This window comes from Ambystoma mexicanum, chromosome 11 (assembly GCF_040938575.1).
Source record: "Ambystoma mexicanum isolate Mex_15411 chromosome 11, UKY_AmexF1_1, whole genome shotgun sequence".
Taxonomy (NCBI): Eukaryota; Metazoa; Chordata; class Amphibia; order Caudata; family Ambystomatidae; genus Ambystoma; species Ambystoma mexicanum.
The window spans coordinates 756,078,065-756,087,654 of NC_090934.1; positions in this window are offsets into that span (position 1 = coordinate 756,078,065).

Here is a 9,590-nt window from a genome sequence, read left to right on the forward strand (position 1 = left end):
GTCTTTGGAAACTCTCCAATGTTGAGGTCACTCTTCGGAATCACCAATGCTGGAACATGAATAGGTACTATGGAATACAGCCCTCCCCAATCTCTGGGCAACTTCATATAAGCTCTGGATCCACAAACCCAGTAGTGGTCCATTAACACTACAGTTCCACCCTTCATTCTTGGTACATCGAAAATTCGACCACATTGCTGATTCATTCCAACTTTTCTCATGCCATTGTTTCTGAAACACAGGGATGCAATAGCTAGAGGTACTATCTGCAAGGGTCCTCCTTTATCATCGACCCACGTCATCAATTTCACAATTTTCGGCCAATGGTGCTTGCATTCATTCTCTAAAGTATCCATTACTGGTTCATAATATCCTGTTAGTGCTAATGTGTTACATACAATCAGTCTCTCAGCCCATCCTTCCGGAGTCAGCACTGTTCCCTTGATTTGCAGCTGACCTCTCTCTTTTCATCTTCGCACTTCTTCAGGGTTCTTTCCTTGACAGTTGAGCATTTTGTTCTCTTCTGATTCCAGCTCCAGTCATTGCAGATATATGATATCTTGTCACTTGATTCCTTGTCTCTGATTTCTCTCTTGTCTTTAAATCTTGTACATAGTCATCAACTCTTGGAGACGTCTTCTCAGTCACCCATACCAAGGATGCTGTTCGACCCTGGAACTGACATCTCGTCTGGGAGTGAGCTTTCTGGACTGCTACTTCTATAGCTCTTCTTTAGATCTTCTCTCCAACCTTGACTCTAACATCCCCTCTGTCCTCATCCTACTCGATCTCTCTTCTGCCTTCTACACAGTCAACCATACCATCCTGCTCAACCGTCTCCATGACAACTTGGGTATCACCGATCAGGCTCTGGCCTGGCTGACTTCCTTCCTCTCTGATCAACCCTCTAAGGTCCAACTTGGCTCCTTCCTTTCATCTATCTCCCTTTATACCAGTGGTGTTCCCCAGGGGTCCACCCTCTCACCCTGGCTATTCAATCAATACCTGGCAACTCTTGCCCACCGCATTGCCATTTTATGCTCCACTTTTCCGTTCTATGCTGATGAGACTCAACCTATTTTCAGGCTTCCCTTGGCCACCTCTTCTCCTTCTCTCATCTATGATTACCTATATGCCATTCGGGATTGGTGTGCCACCAACGATCTATGCCTGAACACCTGCAAGATGGAGATCCTCCTCATCGGCACACTTCACCCTCCTTTCCTGTCACTCTCTGGCCGGCCTCCCTTGGCCCTCCTCCTATCCCCACCTCGGGGTCATCTTTGACTCCACGCTTTCCCTTCTCTGCCCACATCTCTGATGTCTCTAAAAAGTCAAACTTCCTACTGCACCTCCTCAGAGGTATTCTGCCCTTCCTCTCCTTCCCCTTGAAGCTAACTGTCTCTCGAGCACTGGTTCTCTCTAGGTTGGATTATTGCAACGGCCTCTTTCTAAATCTACCTGATTCTTCGCTCCGCCCATTGCAACTTACCCAGATCAGGACTGCGAGACTTGTCCTTGGCCTCAAGCCCTGAGATCGTATCTCTCCAGCCCTGAAATCTCTTCACTGGCTTGCAGTGGCTGCAAGGATGGATTACATTCAAGACCTTTTGCATTGTCCACAAGGCTTTCTGGTGCCTGGGTCCAAAATACCTTCATCTGTCCCTCCATAAATACCTTCCCTCCCAAGATCTTCGCTCCTCCACCTCTAACTCCCTCAGGGTGAGTGGTTTTCAAAGGAACAAGCTGGGGTTAGATCTCTGTCTTCGGCTGAGGCCTCCCCTGGAACAGCCTCCCTGCCACTCTGAAACTTCAGGAGAACAAACTGCGGTTCTGGAAGCACCTCAAGACCTTCCTCTTTGCTTCTGCCTTCGCTCCTCCTCTCCCCTGCTGATCTGTCTGTCTCGGCATCGTGCACTTGGTTACTCTCTGACTTTCGGCCCCAGGTACCTGCTCACCCTGCCACTCACCCTCACTGCCTCCTGGCAATCCCTTGCACTGGGGTCTGTATCTGTAACCTTGCAGTCCCCCTCTTTTTTTCTGCACTTATCAGACACACCCTGTCTGTTGCCTTAAACCTAGCACTTGCCACTTGCTGGCTGAATTACCAATGTTTGTTGCCTTTTTTTATTTATTCTTATTGATTAGATCAGCACTTTCCACTTCTCCCCCTCTCCCATGCACTTTCCCCTTTTTCCCTCTCCCATGCACTTGCACATTCTCAATGTCACTGGGCCTGGTAAGATCATTGTTTTGTTCCCCCTTGTGTTCCCCTCTCTTGCCTTGTCACGCTCTGAAACACTTGTGTATGAGCATGATACAAATAAAATATCAATCTCAATAGCTATGAATATCTTAGAAGTTCCCATAGCATAAGGTATGAGAGCACAAACAAAGCAACTCTCTTTAGATGTTCTCTCTCCTACCTTTTTCATGTGTTGATACCATGTGTTATTACCCAAGTGTGCTGTGCTGTCTAGATAATTGTTTAATTCATTATCATCTTCCCTTGTGCTTCTCTTGTGTCTCCTTTTCGCAAAGTGAGTGCTTGCAAAATACTCAAGAAGTATATCAGTAGTAGTCCTTCCTACAGGGGAAACCATAGGTAAGGTTTTAGCAATAGGCAACCCTACACGAGCTACTGGTGTGAGAAAAACACAAATGGCCTTGGTCTTTCAGTAATAGACAATTGTGCCAGGAAGTGAAGGATGAATACTGAGTATGCATATATTATACACCAACACATTTATCTCCACCATTTACGATTCTCTCAAAGTCGTTGGACCTGCTCACTTTCCAAAACTATACCATTTTCAAAATTCCTCATTGTGCCTGTATATTACTTTAAGAAAGGAGAAAACCTTTTTAATCAGGCAATTCTGGTAAATTAGGTAGCTGCAGGATCTGTTCAACTATCGCCACAAGTAGCCTCCTTATCGCAGGGCCATTTTTAGGATCATGCAGAAAAGTAGGTATGTTGACACGATGCCCAACAAGAGCAGGATAAGCTCTAAGAATAAATATGAAAACAGAAATAAGGATCCTATGGGCATTGTCATTTATCAAAACCATAGATTCAACCAAACAATTGCATTGTGTGAAAAGAATCAGCGTATTGTTCACTCTTCCAATCTCTTATCAGGTGGCGTTGCTCAAACATATCTACAATTTGTCAACATTTATCTAAAGTTCTTTTTTCAAAAGATCTCTGCGGCTGAAGAACTGAGTTTGCACTTTTGCTATAATATCTATAAAGAATGTCCGGGGCGAGCCACAGTCGAAATGCACACTTGCATTTATTCAATCAGCAACTTTAACATCCTTCTTCCTTGTCATCGATCGGGTCTGCACGTGCTGAATTTCTTCTCCTTGTCTTGCTTCTGGATCAATCTTTAGGGGTGCGTCGGCCTTGCCAGCATATAACTTTACGTCAATCAAATGGATCCAAGCCCGTTTTCCTTGGACTTTCACTGCTGAGGGAGTAACATACTCCACTAGGTAAGGTACACTAAATCGTGGTTCGTGCCACTTTCTGGTGAAATTCTGAATTAGTATGAAGTCTCCAATAAAAAGTCTAGGTACAGGTAGTAATCTAGAAACTCCAGCTGCTTAATGGTCTTCATCTGTATTCTAAGACCGACCCCCCTGGCGCTTGAGTTGATCTGAAATAACAGAGATACTAGTGGTTATACATGTCAAATACACACATAACTCATTTCCTAACATTTCTGCAGTCTTCTGGGCACACATCTATTCCTCGATGGAGGAGACAACGGCGTTCTCATTCGCCTCCCTGTCACTAACTCGTGGGGTGTGAGGTGGTGGTCTGACCCAGGCTGATTTCTTAATGCATATAAGGCTACGGGTAGGCAGTTTAGCCAACCCTTCTTGAGTGTCAATTTAAGCTTTGCAATCCTCTCTTTAAGGAGACCGTTGATTCTCTCACATTTCCCATTCATTTGCAGGTGATAAGCAGAAGAAAACTTGTGCTTAATATTCAATAATAATCTAATCTGTTTAAATACTTCATTAACAAAATGGGGCCCATTATCAGATCTCAGCACCTCATACAATCCCCATCTTGGAAAGACTTCTCATACTAAAAACTTTGCATGGGCAAGTGGCATCAGTGTGTGTACAAGGAACTGCTTCGATCCACCTGTAGAAGGGACACACCAGCACTACCATGTGCCTGTATCCACTACATACTTGCAGCATATCGACATAGACAATATGCAAATGCTGAAAAGGACCATTTGGTCAATTAATCACTCCTCTAATCGTTCGCAGTGTATGCCCAGCAGTAAACTTTTGAAATATGGTACAATTTACTACATAAAATGCAACGTGTTCTAATAGGTTTGGTATGAACCAGTCCCCCACAGTAGTTGTGGCGAGGCTCTCCCTAGTTACATGCGCAGGGTAGTGCAGCTGCTCAAGTGCTACTTTAACAATGCCACTGGCATCACCAGCTTCCCAGTGATGTTTTGTCACCATATAGAACACCCCCTTCATTTCCACAACTCTTGCTCTTCCTGTGGTGCACTGCCCTGAATTTCCATCAACTGCGTTCTCAGTAAATGATTGAACCATTCATTCACTACCATAATCGTTACTACTTTTTCTTTTAAAACAGGAGGATCAAAACTTGAAATATCTGGTGAATATGTAACCCTTTTGGCCTCTACATCCTCAGCTTCATTCCCGCGAGAAATAAAGTCAGTTCGCTCAGTATGTGCTGCGCATTTAACTATCGCTATGGCTACTAAGATTTGTAGTGCCTTAATAAGCCTGTCCAATAACACTGCGTGCTGCACTGGAGTGCCATCCGCTCAGAGGTAGTCCCTCCTTTTCCAACGTGCTAATCCTGCATGCACAGTTGACATCACATAGGGGAGTCACTGTACACCGTCACTTCCTGCCCTGCATGATTTTTGAGCACGACAATACACACCACCAATTCTGCTGCTTGCGCTGAAAAATGAGACGGTAGTCTTGCACTTGCGACAACCTCAAATTCACAATTTGCTCTTTATCTTGCTACAGCTTCACCAGAATGCCTTTCCCCACTAGTTTGATCAATTCTCAAAGAACCATCAATAAAAAAAATCTCCCCCTGCTAGCACATTTTCCTTTATGCCCGGGATGTCATTGTAGCATTCTTCATAGTTCACGCATTCATGTTACAGATGAGTCTGGTGGAACGAAAAGCAAATCAAGTCTTGTGACTCCTTGTGCAACGGGATTGAGAAAAAGGCATTTTTCAAGTCAATCACCGTAAATTATTGCACTTCTACTGGGATACTGCAAAGTATGGTCGCTGGATTAGGAACTAAAGGAAACTCTGCCTCTACAATCTGATTAATCGGTCTCATATCTTGTATGAATCTCCACAACCCCACCCCTTTGATTTCTTTATAGGATACCCTGCGGTATTGCATGATGATTCTGACGGTGCCATAATACCTTGTTCCATCAATGCTGAAATGGTCTTAAAAATTCCTTAATCCGCCTCGAGACATGGGGTACTGCATTGCTCGAGGTAAAATTGCGCCTGGCTTCAACTTTATCTTAACCTCCCCTATCCCCTTCATTAGGCCTATGTCATAGGAACCTGTAGTCCATAAAGCGCTTGGCACTTTCTACAGGTCTTCATCAAAAAAAGCTGGACGCTGCCGCACTATCGCCATTCGCTGTGGGATCTCTCTTTTCTCTATTCTAATTCAATATATAATACTCATCTTGAATATTACTTCATAATCTATCGGACCATCCCTAAACATATCATCATCTGTAGCATCAGTCAGTCTACACCCTTCACCAATAGCAATCACTGTCTCCATGGCATGCCCTTATCACCTGTTCCTTTGAGCTTTGCCATTTCCCCTTGTACTATAGCTGCATTTAACTCTAGGGGAATAATCTGTCCCCCCTCTTCGTCCATGGATATCTATGGCCTGGAACAAAATTCATCAGGTATTCTCATAATCTTTCCCACTAAGCTGGGTAGACATCTCGTTCTTCGATTGCTCTCTGCCTGTTGACATACTTTCTTTGCTCCTCTGCCCTTTCTTCCTTCCTTTGCTGCTCTTCCTGATACATCTGCTCTCGCCTCTGCCTACTCTTTCTCTTATGTTCATCCTCTTTCAATATTTTTTCTCATGCCCTGTCTATTTGTCCTGCTCGTCTTGATCTTCCCTTTGCCTGACTTCCTCGATACTTTTCCCATCGAGCTTGAGCAATATCTGTCCTCCCATCCATTTGTTCTGTACGAGCATTACCTTGTCAGCTTTATCCTTCTCTCTCTTCCATCTCTTAATCTCCCATTCTATGTCTGTTGTCATATTTAATCACTCACTTTTTTCCTAGATGTTTTGCATGATCTTGAAGATCACCTCCTTTCTTTTGGTCTCTTCTGGACTATCGTCACTGCTATAAGCAGGCGGTTCATATATCAGATTACTATACCCTGTCGCCGCTTTTAGTTCCTTCAATGGATACAATCCTATGTCTTCTGTACTTTCAGCATACACTTCAGGTGAGGTAAAGGGAGCAGAAGTCTCAACACCTTCCTCCCTGCACTGATTAAGCATCCACTCCTCAGGCGGTGGATCTTCTCTCTCCACTTGGTACATTTTCCAGAGCTGTAAAATAGCTTACCTCTTTTACATTTATTTCCCCATGTACCTAGCGTGCAAGTATATGGTCATGTGTTGCAATACCGCTTTTGACAGTGATCCCCTTGCGGCCATGGCATGAACATTGTATCTGCTGTTTCTTTACCCACTGCGCACTTACTGTTTGAGATTAGGCATGTGCTTTGGCAACGTTTTACACGGTTCATAATAATAATATTGAATACTAAAATGTCGAAAGTCATTTTTTCGAAAAAATAATGTAAAAAGAAAAATTGAATTTCTTTTTAACTACGTTTTTTATTCGAAATGGGGGGGTTCCCTCCAACCCCCCTTTTTTTTCTTTTTTTTTTGCCTTTTTTTTACTCGCGAAACCCCCAAAAAAATATATAAATAAAAAAGAAAAATTTCGATATTATGACTGACCACCGTTTTACACAGGTGTATCAGTGAAGTAATATCTCCCATTGTGACAAGTCTCAATTGACTGTCAATACTTACCAGCATTTACATAAATAAGTTTATAAAAACAATAAGTATGAGCATGCTCCACCACTCGCAGCTCAAAACCTCTGTTTCTCAGTAACCACAACCTACTTTTTGGTCAGCGCCGACAATGTCCTTAAAATAGGAAATAACTTTTTATCTTAACTTCAACTTTACACAACTTATTTGTGTCGCTCTTCGACACCTTTTTTTTAAACAAGCACATAGACAGATGGACAGACTAGTGGACTCTTTTACATTTACACCATGGCACTCCTTTTCTCTGTTTTGCCCCTAAAATATATTCTGACTAGAGCTTAACTCATCTCCTAACATAAACCTGTTTATGCACAGCCTAGTTTACCCCGACTGGGGTGTGAGAGAAGTTCTTCTAAATCTCCTTGAGTTAGGATCCTGGGCCTTATCTCTTAAAATGCTCTTCCCTTACTTTAGAAACGCTCTTTTTTACACTTTTATAATCAACCCCGTTACTTTTCTAACTACCACAATCCCATCCCCACTGTTTGCCATTCCCCTCAGTCTACTCACCATTTGCTCTCTCTGCTCGAGGCCTTTGGTATCGGCTCCCCTCTCCAATCGACCACTTTAGCGTTCCGTCCGTGGAGCGCCTTTGGAAACCAGGACGGATTTCACCAAAGAGGTACCAGTCCCACCTTTATCGATTTTTCTTACAAGAATTCTATACCGGCCGCTCGCCACAGGAAACCCTGCGATCTTCTAGCTAGATGGCAAAGAGTGCTTGATCGTCCAGAATTCTGGAGTGCTACTTAATCTATGGATCGGCAACCATCCGACATGCTACCATGTGAACCTTTTGGTCCTTTTAAATTGAGGAAGCGCGTCATTACATGGATGGGGGTACAGAATAACTCTCACACCAATAACCAGACTGACTCAGGAAGTTGGCAAACAAAAGCTGTTTTATTGCCAATTGTCTAAAACAGGGAGTACAACGGACATCAACAGACGTCTCACAGCATAATCCCGAAGCATCACATGAAAAATAACACTTTTATAGTATAAATTCGTCATCCGTGATGTCATACTATGTGGCAAACTAACAAAACCTATTTAGGATTGTGATACGTCTATGGGGTACATTTAGGTATACTTTCTGTAGGGAATTGAATTGTGATTGGGCCTCAATAATCAGGTAGACAATTTATGCCCACCCCTTGTGCAAGTCATCCTCAATATTTGTTAGATACACGACCCACCATTGGCTCTCAACCTATAGGGCTCTTTAATACGTGGCCCTCTATAATTGGTTGGCACGCTTGTACCCTTCTGGAAAATTTGACTAGCTAGCAGCAGATAAGCTGGCAGCCCAGGTGCTGGTGGGTGGACTTGACCTTGCCTCCCCACCCAATTAGCCCACCATCCATCATCACTCATGCAGTCTGCCATTCGAATTGTCTTTGAACTCGGCCTTGCAAAGTATCACTGCTCCCGAGAATAGAAGGGAGTGTGAGCATATTCCTATCTTCAAGTCTCGATGCAGCTAGCACATTTTCTATTTCCATCCATCCCACATGACAGGAGACTGCATTTGAGCTCCTTTCTATGCATTTAATTATATTTAATTAATAAAACGTGGCACTCATAGTGTTATGTCACACCTTAACAGGAGCTTGCCTTGTTTCTCACGTTCTTTGTATCTCCTTGAATAGATAACTAGTTCTTGGCTGCCCCAACCCTTGACACTGGGCCAGACAGCTTTCTCGATCCTTCCATGATTTTCAGCAGTTTTTCTGCTGCGCCATACTTTCAGCCCTTCTCTTCCATGGGTCCCGGCTTTTTAAAGTTGCAAATTCGAACATTCAGATTCTATACATATATATACATATATATTGGCAGCACTGCCTGCAATCTATTCTCTACGTATAGCCAGCCTTCATGATTACTTAGTCTGCGTTGCAGCATCTGTATAGTTATAAAGCGACTTATGTTTTCTTCAGTGTTCTTCGCACGTGCAATCTTCATTTCGCACATAAACTGTCACTCAATTATTTAACTCGCAATCAGTTTCCATACGGTCATTCTCTTCTCTGATCATCCTTCTCAGTACGTCACTATCATTTCTTGTGACGTCTCCAACCTCTTGCATTCACTGCTTCACACTTCCTCAGGGATATACCCTAAGATGCTGTCATCTCTCTGCAGGTACATCTTATAGGGCCTTCTCAATGGATACCTTGTTTCGAAGCTCTTTTGCGGTATAGGTATCATTATCTGCCTTGAGCATGTCGTAATTTCTGGCTTCCAGCAAATAGGCAAAATTGGGCTGGGATTTCCGGGAGAGGCATTTGGCTCCTCCTCTACAAAGGGTTAGAGGTAAAACCATAGCTTTCTCAATGAGAAACCACTGTATGTTTTTTTAAATCTGGAAACTCAACTCCACCATAACCCCAGGGCTTTTTGAGTTTGCCTAGAGATACCCTATGCCGC